Below are 16,045 nucleotides of genomic sequence, written 5' to 3'. Positions count from 1 at the left end.
ATTTTCATGCAAGTGGGACAAGTACAGTTTAAAGATTCGATTAGTTACTTGGCCATGCCTTTGAGCCGAATGCCTAAAACATTTAGAAAGACAGAAATGGCTAAAGGGTACTTTCCACACTTTTACAATACGGAAGCCAATCAACACGCCGTTCTACCCCATTTACCTGAGGCTCACTATTACTACCCCGACAACATGCGTACCGAACAACAAGAAGCTTTCTACGCTTGGTACCAGGCTCACGCCTCGGACCCTTTCGACCTTCAGGAAGAAATGTTAAAGTATTATCGTTCCGACGTGGACATTTTACGACGTTGCTGTGGAAAATTTCGAGAACTGTTCATGGAACACGGAGGGGTCGATCCTTTGAAAGAAGCTTGCACCATTGCCAAAGCGTGTTCCATAGTGTACCGCCAACTATGCATGCCCTAACACACTCTGGCTGTCATCAGTCCTCAAACGACCAACTATGTCAAACGTCAATACTCGGTCAAAGCCCTACGCTGGTTACATTACTTGTGCGACAAGGAAGACAAATGGATTCAGCATGCCCGCAACGGAGGGGTCGAAAAGACCATCGGAACGCATTCGGTCGATGGCTGAGACTTAGAAAACCCCAAGATCGTGTACGAGTTTAACGGTTGCTTATTTCACGGATGTCCCGTCTGTTACCCTGACCGTGGCTCTAAAAATCAGTTTTTACAACGAACCATGGAAGACTTGTACCAGGCCACTTGTCAGCGACGCCTAAAGTTAGAACAGGAAGGATACCAAGTGGTGGAAATGTGGGAACACGAATACCATCACCGTTTGAAAACCGATCCCGAGTTTAAACGCCTCGTGGAAAGTTACCAGTTCATGGACACCCTGAACCCAAGGGATAGTTTGTATGGAGGAAGGACCAATGCCACTTGTTTGCTGTACCAAGCCGAAGAAGAGAAAGGAGAAGAAATCAAATACTTGGACGTGTGTTCGCTGTGTCCCTTTTTGAAACTGAAACAAGAAGCCAGTGGCTCTCCTTCCTGGTGTCACACTCCCGAAGAACAAAAGATATTCAAAGAGAAATACTGGCCACAAGAAAGCATTACTTTAGATCACATCGAGAAAAACGAAGGCAGGCGATCGTTTGCCAAAGTGATGTTAAATTGCTTGTGGGGTAAAATGGCACAACGTCCGTGTTTACCCAAGACGGAATATTTGACAGAACCTTCCCGCTACTTTCAGATGATTCACGACAAAAGCAAATTCAAGAACACGTGGACGTCGTTCGCGAGGATTTGATCTTGGTCAATTACGAAGAAGATCTGGACTTTGTACAAGACGACCCTTTTGGAAATGTCATCATTGCGGCTTACGAGACAGCTCATGCTCGCTTAAAATTGTACGAAGCTTTAGAACTGTTAGGGGAACGTGTCCTGTACTTTGACACGGACAGTTGCATTTACATCCATCACCCGAGTCAACAGCACCCTGACATCGAAGGAGACCGTTTAGGAGCCTGGACAGACGAACATCCCGACGACAAGATTCTAAGTTTCGTCAGTGGCGGTCCAAAAAATTACGGCTACGAATACCGGGACCCACAAGGAGAAGTGCACACGAAGTGTAAAGTGAAAGGATTGACTCTGAATTATCGTACCAGTCGTGTGGTCAACTTTGGGGTATTGAAAGAAGCCTTGCAATCGGGAGAGGATGAACACTTTAAAGTGACCACCTATCAACCCAACAAGATTGTACGTTTACCCACTCACCACATCGTCAGTCGACCCTCGGAAAAAGTCTATCAAATCGTGTACCAGAAGTGAGTGCGACTTCCCAATCATTTCACCTTGCCGTATGGACACGCCGGTATTGGTCTGTATATAAAAAGGAACCCTAGGCAAGATCGATAGTTCATTGTGACTACCAAGACCAAGTGAACAAGATGAATACTTTCAGAGAAACACAAAACAAGTTTAGAATGGCACAATTCAAGTTTGGGGCTTTTGAAGTGGAATGCGATTGTGAGCCTTGCTATGGGAACGATGCTGTACGCTGTGACCTTAGTGATGCCGTAAAGCATCATAGGAACTTTGTTTTCACTACCCCTATAATGGAAAGTGATGCTGTGCGTGTCAAACCTGAGGGATGCGAAAGCGATGCCGCTCGTCCTCTTGGACACTTTACTGGGTTTCGTTTTAAAGGTGGATGTTCACCTTCACGTTTACCCCCCCCCCCCCACAGATGTCATCCAGCCCTGAGCAAACTCCTGTCCATGTCACCCAACCCTCATCGAAACGAACCTGTGAAAGACGAATATTCGTTCCCTGCACGTTTGTCGGAATACTGCGACTTTGAAAATCGTCTTCAATCGTTCAAAGGAAAATGGCCTAAATATCTGGGAGGACCGACCCCCCGAAGAATTAGCCAGAGCCGGATTGTTCTACGTGGGCGAAGGAGATAAAGTCAAGTGCTTCAGTTGCGGTGTGTCACTTCACCACTGGGAACCACAAGATTCGGCCTACGTAGAACATGCTCGGTGGTCACCGAATTGTCATTACTTACCCTTAGTGGGACCGAGACATTGAAGTAACTTACCATAATCTGTTTATGGATACTTTACAAGAGAACGCTCGCACTTTACCTGTGTAGTTGAGAGAAAGGATTTACCGAGAGTTGGTCAAAATACAAGTGAAACGTGAAGAAAAATTGCATCCGTTACGTCACCAGATGTTTAATCACTGGTACCTGAATGCTATAAAAGGACTGACTCAGTTGAAAGTGTTCCATTGGACAGACATTGATCAACAACCCCCTGGTTTTAAAAAGGATTGGTTTGCTATTGATGATTCTATCTACTACAATGTAAACTTACTGCATCGAATTCCAGAGGAAGAGTTAACCAATTACCGACATCTTTTACACAATGTCAACCTAGTGAAAGAAGAAACTTCTGAACGAATTGTAATGTGTAAATTAGTGACTAAACGATTTAAATTTGACACTGAAGTAAAACCATGTCTGTGCAAACGGTACATTTCTTCTGTCAGACAAAAGAGGATTTAGTATGACCTGTTTATGGATACTTTACAAGAGAACATTCGTGCTTTGCTTGTGGAGTTGAGAGAACGCATTTACCGAGAGCTGGTCAAAATACAAGTCAAACGTAAAGAACAGTTGCATCCGTTACGTCACCAGATTTTTAACCACTGCTACCTGAATGGTATAAAAGAACTGATTCGTCAGAAATTATTTCAGTGGCCAGACCTTGTTCAATACTTCCAGGCCCCCGATGATCGACGTGTTTATAATTTTTTTTACTTCGAGATTCACCTAGTGAAACGCATTCAGGAAGACGAGTTAAAGGATTACCAACATATTTTACGAGGAATCTACTTAGCGGAAGAGGAAACATCTAAACGAACTCTGACGTTTCAGTTACAGTATGCAAGATTTAGATTCCCCGTTGGAGAACGAAGATCTCTGGCTAGAAAGTACTTGTATTGTTTCCGAAACAAAGAGACTATAACAACAGGCTGCCATGCCACGACTTATGTCACATGTGATCCAACAGATTCCGTGGAAGGAACTCAGTGACCATATTCAAACCGTGGATCATTACCATCGATTATTACAAGAACTGTATCCATTCAATTTGGGTCGACACATAGTGTGTGTCTTAGTGACTTGTTTTCTGGGATTTCGTTTACCAGCCGATTCTTTGTGGACTCTTTACGAACAGTACTTACCACCCCAATGGCCTTAAGACTCCTTTTGCTCAAAGCCTTGCGTTTTCATCTGGATACTTCTCGACCTCTACGGGAAAAAAAGATTCGTCAACTTTTAGCTACCCAAGACGTGTATGACGATGTGTGTGTAGCTTGTGACTTACACCCCCACTGGACAGATGTCCGTGCCTGGAAAGAATGGGATTTTGAGGCTTGGACCCAAGAAGTGGCCCAGTATGCACGAGAGTTGTTCAAGGAAAAAAGTCACTTTTCAACCTGTGTTTGTGACAGTACCAGAAGAAGAACTCGTCACCGAGGACAGGACTGTCGAGGACATGCCTGAAAGACCCTTTCGGGAGGACACTTGTGTGACCTTACCCCCTATAGAACTGGTTAGAACCTTACCCAAAACCTGTTGTACAGACACTTGTGTTTATTCCACGTTGATAATGTCGATGTGCCTTTTATCGTTGTACTTAAGTCTTTGGCTTTTATGTATTTTTGTCTTTCGTATTCATGTTTAAAACATTCAATAAACGTGTACTGAAAAAAGTATATAAACTCTTGTCTTGTTTGTTTTCGTGTCACAAGTGACATTCCTAACACTATGGCTAATTCTGCTCCCTCTTCCTCAACTGTCAAAGTCATCGACGAACACTTAGATCGTGCCACTTCGGAGGCTTTGTATCTTCGCCATCCCTTTAACATGCTCATTGCTGGACCTAGCGGTTCAGGCAAAACCGAATTTGTCAAACGTTTGATCGAACATAAACATCATTTGATCGATCGTCCACCCCAACGCATCATGTAGTGTTACAAAGAGTGGCAATCGGCGTACAGTCTCTTGCGAGAAAGTCAAGGCGATTCCATCGTGTTTGTGGAAGGCATTCCTAAAGAAGACGATGACATCATCTCTGACTCCCGTCAAACCCATTTGGTCATTTTTGGCGACATGTTAGGAGAAGACGAAGAAGAAATTAAACTGTGGTTCACGCGCAAAGGGCATCATCGTAATGCCAGTGTCGTTTACATCACTCAAAATTTGTTTCAACAAAGTAAAGCAAATCGCATCATCAGTCTCAATGCGCATTACGTGGTCTTGTTTAAAAGCCCTCGAGATAAATCGCAAGTGCAAGTCTTAGCCAAACAGTTAGGAACGCTTTGGCTGAGTCAGGCGTACGACGATGTCACTCACACTCCACACGCCTATTTACTCGTCGATTTGAAACCTACGACCCCGATGATTTGCTATTTCGTACCCACTTGTTTCACCACTGGGGTCAAGACGGAGGGCCTGTCCTGTACACGTCTCCGTCTTCGACTTAACTTCACTCAAAAAAAATCTATAAAAACCTCAGACAGTTTTCGTCTGTCTCACACAGTGTCAACATGACGTCCCTTCAATCATATCTTCCCGTATAATTGATTCGTGCCTTGTATGGCATCAGTCGAGAAAAAAATCCACAAATACGAGCTCGTGTCTTAGAAGCTAGTCTCAAAGAAGTCTTACGATGGTTCACGGTGACAGCACGTCAATTACTCCAAGGAATCATTCAGATTCCTCATCAAACCAAACGCTTTTTCGATCGAAACAAAGTCGCTTTGACCCAACTGGCCGATCCCCGCATCGACACTCAAACCAAAAAACAAATCATTTTGAAACCTGGAGGGAGCGGTACTCTAGGAGGGGTCATCATTCGCTCTCTCCTAAGATGGGATCCTAATGCTCCCAAAGTTCTCCCCAAAAAAAAAGAAGTCAAACGAAGATCCAAGAAAAAGAAAAAGAAAAAGACCAGGTCCCCAAAGAGACCCGTGTCTCCCAGAACTTCTCCAGTGGCGGGACCTTCCTCTTACCAGACACCACCCAGGAAAAAGAAAAGCCCCCAGAAAAAGAAACAGGGAAAAAGTACCCAGAAAAAGAAAAGTCCACAGAAGAAAACTAGTCGCAAGAGAGGTACTTCAGCCAGGACGCAACCTTACACTCGCAAACCACGACCTGCAACGGCGGTGACCGCGTCTCCGGTAGCCTCAGGTTCAGTCACTTCTCCGATGATGTCACCAAGAACTGAACAGTACTTGGAGACGCTGATCACACCAAGAACTTCTCCGTTGATGACCCCAAGAATTTTCCCAGTGGCAGGACCCTCCCATTTAACGTCAGTGGCTGCGGCACACAAAGTACCTGCTCCCAAAATCAAAGTCCAAGAAAGATCGGGCATGTTACAAAGTTTGCTGGATTTGTCCAAGCAAGAACTGGCTCGATTTAGTCCGTTACGTACCCCTACACGACGTGTCATGCCTGTGATCAAGTTGATAGCCGTAAAGACAATCAGTGGCTGCGAGTTCCAGTATAAAAAAGGCCTGGACCAAGTAGGGTATCAGTGAACTTCCAAAAGATGTCACCTCCAAGAAGTCAAAAAAGAAAGAGACAAAGGCATACTCGTCATCCGAGAAAGCGCTTAGCCAAGCATCGACGTTACCCTAAGAAAAGACACAGTCGTTCCAAGAAAAAGAGGCGTCACCAAAGGGGAGGATACCTTGGCGATTTTGGAAAAAACGTTGTCTCCTTTATGACCAAGCGATAGTCCCCCCAAAAAAAGATAAAAGGGCGTGTGTTAAGTCATCGATGTTAGTGTCTGTTTGGTGAATGTCCCGGAACCCACAAGCAAAGATGTCCCCCTCCAGAAAACATTCCTCTTCTAAACCCCATGGAAATAAAAGGAAATGACTGCCTCCACGTTTAGTCAAAAATGGGGACATGTTATCTGTCCTGTCCAAAGCTTCTCCACCCCTACGAAAAAAACTCATTCAAACGGCCTCCAAAGAGGTCATCGATACCGTGTGCGAATGTTGTTTGAACGTCTTGAAAGGCACGATCCCTTTGTCCAAACACCAGAAACAATGCTTAGGCAAACATCGTCACGTTCTTCGCCAAATGGTTCAAAAGAAAATTCCCCTTCGTCAAAAAAAGAAGATGTTGGTCCAACGTGGAGGAATTTTACCCCTCTTGCTAGGTCCCTTACTGAAAGGAGTCTTGGGAACCGTGTTGGGAGGACTGATGGGAGCAAGATAAAAAGGCCCTCTGGAGTCCCAAGATCTCAGAATCGACCTCTGACATCCCATGGAAGGACGAAAATTAGCTTTAGTGCCTTACAAACGATGGATGGAATACCATCGTTGGCAAGAACAACGCACCCCGCATTTACCTCCCAATCCCAATTTGAACGAGATGTCCCAGTTACAACACGAATTGCAGTCCTTAATGGATCGCCAAGATTTGTCCGAAACAGAAAAATCGCAAAGTACGGTCAACTCTTGCAACGACTGCAACTCTTTCACCAAAAAGCTTTAGACGAAACAGCTCTTCCCACTCTGAAAGATTTTAAGACCTTGATGAAAAGTCCATCCCCCACACCATCACCACTACCACCACCACTGCTACCATCCCCAAAGGTCACCAGAGATGCTACCCCACGAAGGTCTGAGGAAGAAGAGATACGAGAACTGTTTCAAACACCGTCAGCAGCTCCTATGTCTAGTAAGATTGCAGCATCCTTGTTGACCCCGTCCCCCACACCCCAACGAGAAGAAATGAAAGCTTGGGTTAAAAAGATGGTGTCCACTCCTCCTTCGACAGAAGTAAAAAACAAAGAAGGGAAACCAGAAGTGAAAAAAGAAAAGAAGACCAAAGCCATTCCATTGGCACCTCCACCACTACCTTCGACTTCTACTCCCGTAGCCCATCGGACACGTAAACACGTTTCCAAACCAACCTTTCGTCCCACCCAAAGTAACATCACCGAAGAGTGGGTGACTTATTAACACATACACACACAAAATGGAGAAGGTGTTAGCCAGCATTTACTACGATCCCTCCCATCCTGCAGGTTACGCAGGAGTACAAAAATTGTATCGTGCTGCCAAAACTCGACTGAAAAGTCTCCGTTTACCTCAAGTGCAACGATGGTTACAAGAACAAGCTACCTACACTTTACACAAACCCATTCGACGCAAGTTCGCCAGAAGTCGCACCCGAGTGGAAGGCATTGATCATCAATGGCAAGCCGATTTAGCCGATGTCTCTCATTTGGCCAGCTACAATCGTGGCTACAAATATTTGTTTTGTGTCATCGACGTCTTTTCCAAATTTGCCTGGGTCGTGCCCTTGACTTCCAAATCGAGCAGCGAGTTAGTACGAGCCCTGCAACGGGTGTTGAAACAAAGCGGTCGTCACCCTCTTCGATGGCAAACGGACAAAGGCACCGAATTTCTGAATCAAGTTTTCCAAAAAGAATTAAAGAAACGTGACATTCATTTTTTTACCACCGAGAATCCTGAAACCAAAGCCAGCATCGTGGAACGTTTTCAACGCACTCTGAAAGAACGCATGTGGAAATATTTTACGCATCACCACACTCTCAAGTACATCGACATCTTACCGTACCTGGTGCAAGCGTACAACCAATCTTACCATCGAAGCATTGGACGTGCCCCGCAAGAGGTGACCCCTGACAACGAAGTGTTGGTATTTGAGCGCCTGTTTGGTACGTCCCCGACGAGGGCTGTCCCCAAGAAAAGTGGAGTGTTAACCGTAGGAGATTGGGTGTGCATTGGCAAAACCAAACGCACTTTCGACAAAGGTTACTTACCTAACTGGACTACCGAATTGTTTCGTGTCACTGGACGAGTGCATGGCCGTCATCCTGCCGTCTATAAATTGGAAGACATCGACGGAGAAGTGTTAAAAGGAACGTTTTATTTGCCCGAGTTACAACGTGTCACCAAAAAAGAAGACGACGTGTACGACATCGAAAGCATTCTCGAACGCAGAACCCGTAAAGTGGGCAAACGACGTGTCAAAGAAGTCAAAGTACGTTGGAAAGGATATCCACCCAGTTTTGATTCTTGGATCGACGCTTCGCAAGTCATCGACTATAAAAAGAAGTGACCATCATGCCCTTTCACACAGACGCAGCTACGTCGACCACTCCTTCACCTAGTTCTTCTCTGCAAGATTTACAAAAACAACCCTTGTGGGTGTGGTGTGGAGAACGTGTACCTAAAAGGCAAATCGTCTTTTTCTGTCAAATCTTCGTGGTGTATTGCGTCATCGTGGCAGCCATTGCCAATTTGAGTTTGCAACAAGGAGACAAACAATTGTGGACCATTTTATTGAACAGTTGCATCGGTTACCCGCTTCCTAATCCCTCCCTGAAATTCACCTCGAACGGGAACAACGGGAACCTTGTGTCCAGCGCCAGTGCCAGTCACCACTCCAACAACAACAACAATCCAATTTTGAGCGGAGACACGCCTCTGACGTCCAGTAAACCCTCGGACAGCCACAGAACTCTGGAATTATGAGTCACTAAAACCAATTTTACTTAACCTTACCTAGCGACAGTTCTATGGAGGTGTTTCCCAACAACACGTTGTGCTGTTACACAGCCAAATTACCTCAACCCATCCCATTAGATCACGAAGCCCATTGGGAAGTGGCTTTGGTAGAAATCATTCACCCAACCCAAGTCCTCAATGTCCTTCCCAATCAAATTTTTTTTTCAGTGGAAGTTCATGACCAACAAATGCGAGAGTACTTGGATAAGCAAGGCAAAAATCTCATAAAAAACCCTATCGCAAAGAACAACAAAAAGGCGAATCAGCAGTCATTTTCGACAACAAAAATTTTGCCAAGTATTTTCGTACCCCGGTAGAATTGAACGAAGGACTGAATTTGATGTTTGTGTATTCCGATGTGGTGGAGTATAACGTGGTGGGACACACCTCCGTGCCATTACTGCGTGTCATTCCTTTCAAAGTGGATTCTGTCACGGCCGCTGACGAGGAAGGTGGAAACACTTATCACGTACACCGCGAATTTGTACATCCTCATTATTTGCCTGTCAGCAAGTCGTATTTGGACACGGTCAACATTGCTATAAAAGGAGATCTGGGACAAAATATTCCATTCACCAAAGGAAAAGTCACGGTGAAACTCCATTTTCGAAAACGGTTCTCTCACGATTCGTTAAGTCATGTATCCAGTGTACCGAGGGGTTGCACGACAGCGAGGACACGGTTTAGGAGATATGTTAAAATCAGCCTTTCGTTCGGTGGCCCCAGTCTTGAAACCGATAGTGACACGCGGATTGCACGCCTTGAAAGATGCGGCATTGACACACGGCAAAGAATTTCTCCAAAATGTCATCATCGACAAACAAAACCCTAAAGAAGCTTTCTTGAGGGCAGGCAAAAATGTCTTGCTGCAAACGGGTAAAGACCTTTTGGGTCGACGAGAAACACCTATAAATGCCCTGCACGCTAGCGAGTCAAGCATTCAGCAAGGACAAGGCAGAAAGAGACGACGAAGAAAACACCCTTTCACCAGACTTCACACTTCTAAAGCTAGAAAGACTAAGAAAAGAAGAACCGTTCGAGACTTAGACGTTTTCGATTATTGAAAAAAAACAGAAAAAAATGATGCACCGAGGGTCTTGCGCTTGTTCCAAGTCGGAACTGGATCTGTTTGCCATGCCACCCACCATGATGACAATGCAAGAATCCCAATGGGTGGAATTTCATCCCGTCTCCTCTTTGACGGATTCTGCTCCCATCGAGTTTGAAATCAAAGGACAGCCCGAAGATTACATCGATCTGAATAGCAGTTACCTGTATTTGAAAGTGAAAGTGTTCGAACCACCCAACACTAACCTAGACGCTGAGGATGTAGTAGCTCCCGTCAATAATTTCATGCATTCCTTGTTCAGCGAAGTGGATTTGTACTTGAATAACAAACTGGTCAGCAGCAGCATGGATACTTACCCTTATCGAGCCTACCTGGAAAATCTCTTGACGTATGGAAAAGAAGCCAAGAACACTCATCTGGATGCTTGTGTGGTATGGAAACCTGACAAAGCGTCTAAGTTCGACAGCATTACAGTTGCTGGGGATGCTACAAATTCAACGGGGTTTGTAGAACGAAGAAAGAAAATTGCACTAAGTCGTAGTTTAGAACTGATGGATCGCTTGCATTTAGACATGTGGTTGCAAGAAAAGTATTTGCTGAACGGAGTGGATATCCGCCTGAGACTGAATCGCAGCAGTGCCGCTTTCCATTTGATAGCTGCTCATGATGCCACTTACAAAACCAAAATCGAAGAAGCCAGACTCTACGTGCGTCGTGTGGAAGTGTTGCCTAAAGTGGGAAACGACATCAGTCAGATGTTGAGTAGAACGACCTCCAAGTATCCCATACGACGTGTGGAAGTGAAAACGTTCACCATTCCTGCTGGACAGCGATCCATGATCGAAGATCATCTGTTCCAAGGACAGTTACCCAAACGTTTGATTGTTGGTATCGTCAAGAATTCAGCCTTTAACGGAGCTTACCAAGAAAACCCTTTCAACTTTCAACACTACAAAGTGTCCAAAATCGAAGTCAGTCGCGATGACAAGGCCTTGTGTACCAGACCTTTTGAACCTGACTTTGTTAACGCAAAGAATTACTTGAGGTCGTACTTGTCTCTGTACGAAGCCACCGGCCAGTTAGGAACCAACACCAGTCACGGTATTACGTACGAAGATTACGCAGGAGCCTATGCGTTGTGGGCTTTCAATTTCACTCCAGACCAAGGCAGCGAGAGGGACATTTCATCCCTATAAAATCCGGCCAGATTCGTGTGGAACTTCAGTTTGCAGAAGAACTGAAAGTGACGGTGAACGTCATCCTGTATGCAGAATTCGATAATACCATAGAAATCAACAGTTTAAGAGAAGTCATTCTAGATTATTAGAAGCCATGGAAGACTGTTATCCCTCTTTACCTAGTGGAGAAACTTTGGACATGGAATGTGAGGAGACCGTGGAAGAAGAATATCAAGACAAAGACAACGAAGTTATGGTGAAGTCGAGATGGCCAGAACAAGAAGCCCATTTAGTCTCCTGTTTTGCCAAACACTTGGTCGAAAATATTACGGAATTGATCAAGAAAGATTGCTATGGATGTCAAAACGATCATCCCAGTCAAATTCAACACGATAAATGCCAGATCCTGCGTCAAGAAGAAAAATTGGACGAGTATCTGGACGAAGCTTGGACTCTCATCTCGGACGAAGTCGTGTTGCATCTGTGGTATAACGACTTGCGTGAACATTCTTGTCCATCATTAACCACTCAAGAAATTCATCGTATCGATGCTCTCCTGAATCATAGTGGGGAGACGAAGCGAAGAAACGGTTATTTGTCAGACATTTTCAAGCAAAAGGTCAGGATCGAATTGATCACTTATTATTACCTGTGAAGAAGAAGAAGAAAACCACACAAATCAATGGATACCTGGGAACTTTATTACCTTTTAAACCACAGCTCGTACAGTGCTTCTTGGAATCCTGTCGTCTGTGCAAAAGATGAACTCCCTCATCGCAAACCTCAAGACCATCTAGCTTATGTGATCAACACGAACGACAGTCATCTCCCAGGAACCCACTGGGTAACCGTCTACTTTCCTCAAGAAGGATGTATGGAATATTTCGATTCGTATGGATTGCCTCCTTTGGAAGACGATATCATTAACTTTATGAGAAGAAATGCTCAGACCACCCGATTCAATAATGTGAAATTACAAGGCACAGATTCCTTGGTGTGTAGACAATATTGTGTGTATTTTCTGCATCATCGTAGTCGGGGTTATTCCTGAGAACATTTAGTGACTCAATTTGATCCTCGTTCTTCTTCTAGAAACGATGTGAAAGTAGATCGATGGTTTTGTGACCATTATACTGGTCTTTTGTCTCAAGCTAGGAAACGTAGTGTCCATCAATGGCCTAATGACTTCCAACAGTGGAAATCACAATTTCATTCACAACATTGTCAGCCTTGTCCAAAATAATCTGTTAGTTAAAAAGAAAATGTTTGTGATTTGAAAAAAATGTTTGATGTTATATTGTTGGGTTATTGTTAAATATGTTATAGTTGTTTGTTAGTGTTAAGTGATTTTGAATAAAAATGTTGTGTTTGAAAAAAATGCCTTTGTGGTTTGTTTGGCTATTGGAATCTTGATTCATGCTCTTTGATTTCCTACTATCCCTCTCATGACACTCAATGAACGTTTCGGCTCGAAAACCGTGGAGGGATGTTTTCCTTCACGTCCGCGCTTTGACTTTAAAGCCGGGGTAGCCTCCAGTCTAACCATCCATTGTCGACTCATCCTCCTACGAAGATGTGCTCCAAACTAGCTAAGCTAAACGAAGCCTACGTGAATTTGCATAGGGTCAGACACAGTCTGATACCGAAGCCAGAAGAGATAGAGAATGTGAAAATGTTAAAAGTCACTGAAGACCTGATAGAAGAGCTCTTCAGAGAAGAAATGAAAAGGGAGAAAGAAGAATGGACAGAGAAGTACAGACTTCAGAAACAACAGAGAGAGCAGCAACAGCAACAACAACATCAGCAGCAGCAACCTGGACCTGACAGAGGCTTTGTCGATTGTCGTATTGACACCAAAGAGTTCCTCTTCTCTTTCCGAAGAAGCAGACCTATCGTCAGAAAGTCTATCGTCAGAGGACGTCGCAGTCTTAGAATATAAAAGATCGCCCAAGCTTCAACTTCGCACACAAAACACAGCCCTTTTCAGGGCTACCCCAATCTCTAGAAAAGAAATAACAATCGATTGCCTATAATAGGTTAAAAAATAGAAGTGCGTTTGTAAGCACATGAATTATTTATCTTCCTTAGAAAGTGTGTGTGTGTGTGTGTGTGTGTGTGTGTGTGTGTGTGTGTGTGTGTGTGTGTGTGCCATTGTAAACGCTCACGTACGTTTGTGTGGATAGTAGGTTATGAAAATGTTTTTTGCTGTTTGAAGTGTGGGAATAGTAAATTTGGGTTTGATTTAACTGATTTATGTATGTGGATAGTATATTATTTTTTTAAAATGAAAATTTTTTAATTAGTAATGGGTAGTACAAAGTGAGTGAGTGTTTCTTTATGGTCCGCGCGTTGTTTGGTCATGATCTAGGTAATATAAGTTTTGTTTTAGGGGATGTTTTCCTTCACGTCCGCGCTTCTCGTATAAATTGAAAATCGCTAGGCGGTCTAGCTACCCTTGTTGATTGATCAACACCAAAATGAACACCAGACTAGCCTAACTTCTAGAACTCCAGATGCACCTGGAATATGCCAGGCGCATACTAAATGAACTGGCCGCGGAGGCCATCGTCGAAGAGGGAAGGATGAAAGAGGAGGAAAGAAGAAAAAAGAAGAGGAGGAAAAGGAGAGAGGAAATTTCAGAATCCCAGAGATAGAAAATTGGGATTCTGAAGCCACTCATCCCGCCTCTGCACTCCCAACAAAAAAAGTAAAAAGAGACTGGAATAGAAGATGTGTGTGTGGTGCCATGCCTGTAAGGTGCCATCATTAACCAGGTGCCCTGGAGTTCAAAACAAACAGCCCTTTTCAGGGCTACCCAAACCTTTAGAAAAGAGATAGTAATCCATTTGCCAATGTGTGTTTGTAGAGTAGTGTGAATATAAACACTGACTCTTTTTCCTAGTGTGAGTGTATGAGTTTATGTATATGATTGTGTGTTTATAAGCGCTAGCATAGGTTAGTGTGGATAGTAGATTATTGGGATTTGATTTTAATGCTTTGCGTGTGTGGATGGTATATTTTGGGTTAGTTTATTGCTGGTTCGCGTATGTGGATAGTAGATAATATGAAATGAGAAGAGTAGGGATGTTTTCCTTCACGTCCGCGCGTTTTAAGTGATGATCTAGGTAATATAAGTTTTGGGTCTTAGGGGGATGTTTTCCTTCACGTCCGCGCTTTTCGTATAAGAGCCCACAGTGTTCGTCGTTCACACCATTCTACGGAATAACTGAAACAAAATGACTCAAGTATCAGTTTTATTTAATCTATTGAGAGACATCTAATTTTGGATAATGGATGTAGAATATGTGGTGGAAAGAATAGAAAAGGAATGGAGGCATGGAGATATGAAAGACTTGGTAACCAGTCAAGTTCAAGGTATAAAGGCAGCCAGAGATATCACAACAGAGATGATAGAAGAAGAAGTCAATAAGTCAAGAGGCTTCATTGACCCACCTTATGTCAGAGTGGGAAGTTTGAAGGAAGCACTGGATCATGTCATCCAAGTCCGATGCTTCCTAGAAAAGATACTGTACTGGACAGAGTGGAGGAATGTAAAATGGGGGTTGGAAAAGATGAAGAAACGGGAAGATCTGATGAGAAAAGTAATGGAGAAAGAAGTAGAGAAGATTAAAGAGACATGGAGTAAAGAAAGAAAAGATCAGGAAAACAAAAAGAAACAGATAGAGTTTGAGAGGCTAAATCAGAATTGGATGAAGATACAGACCAAGTTCAGAGAGCTGGGCCATCCTGACTGGTTACCAGAGTCAGAAATAAAGAAGAAGAAGAAAGGAGTATTAGGAAAGATAAGGGGATGGATGAAGAAGTGGAGGAAATAGAAGAAATTTTTAAAAAAAATCCCATGTTAAATTCCCCTTGTCCCTAGACAGTCCCACAATTTATTCCCCATGTTAAATTTCCCCTTGTCCCTAGACAGTCCCACGAACTATTCCCCATGTTAAATTCCTATTGTCCCTAGGGTACAAACTTTTATCTCTAATGTTAAATTTTCCATAGTCCCCAGGGTACAACTCTCATGTTTTTAATGGTAAGTCCCATTGTCCTTAGGGTATTCCCATTCACTACTGAAGTCCCACCCTGGCTCGATTTTATTGGAAGTTACATTTAGTGAAAGATAGATGTAACGCTCTGAGCCCCCGGTTAGCAATGGCGCCAAAAGAATCAAATTTCAAATTACAATCCTTCCGGTCGACCCTTAAATAAGCCTATTGCATCACCTGATTAGCGGTTTGACACTGTTTTCCACATGTCCATGTATTTCTACTGATCTGTTGAATCATTTCTCTCTCTTATTTCTCCTAGTTCCTTCTCTTCCTCCCCGACCTTTCTCCAAACTCCTTCTCATCCTCCTCCTCCTCCACTTTTTCTAGACTCCATCTCCTCCTCCACTTCCTCTCCCAGGACTACACTTCTCTCGACTTCGACTGTCTCAGCTACAGTCTCAATTCCTGTCTTCAACTCTTGAAGACTTAGGCCCCAAATGAACCGGAAGTTCTCTGTCGCCTAAAAAGCTTCCTGTGAAAACACAAGGACGGTACAATCGTTTTCTTTAGCCCTCTTATCTCATACTACACACACCCTATCATCAGATAACATATTAAATTTATTCGATCGTGCGTTAGTTCACATCGAGATACCTATACGTTCTTGTACGTTAAATCAACGTCATAATACAG

General features: G+C 43.7%; 1 protein-coding gene across 1 annotated transcript in view; it reads right to left on the bottom strand.

Annotated features, from left to right (window-relative positions):
• LOC149769226 (arrestin domain-containing protein 3-like) overlaps positions 1-15,731 on the bottom strand; it is a 52,332-nt gene extending 36,601 nt beyond the window's left edge. The window contains exon 1 of the mRNA XM_089949948.1: positions 15,587-15,731. The gene's annotated coding sequence lies outside the window, so the exon portion shown is untranslated. The remainder of the gene's footprint in view (positions 1-15,586) is intronic.
• Between the last annotated feature and the right edge of the window lie 314 nt (positions 15,732-16,045).

The sequence above is a fragment of the Sinohyriopsis cumingii genome, unplaced genomic scaffold (assembly GCF_028554795.1).
Source record: "Sinohyriopsis cumingii isolate HCF-2022 unplaced genomic scaffold, ASM2855479v2 utg004279l, whole genome shotgun sequence".
In the NCBI taxonomy this organism is placed as follows: Eukaryota; Metazoa; Mollusca; class Bivalvia; order Unionida; family Unionidae; genus Sinohyriopsis; species Sinohyriopsis cumingii.
Note: the sequence above shows the minus strand (reverse complement) of the source record. Positions and strands in the feature narration are given on the sequence as shown.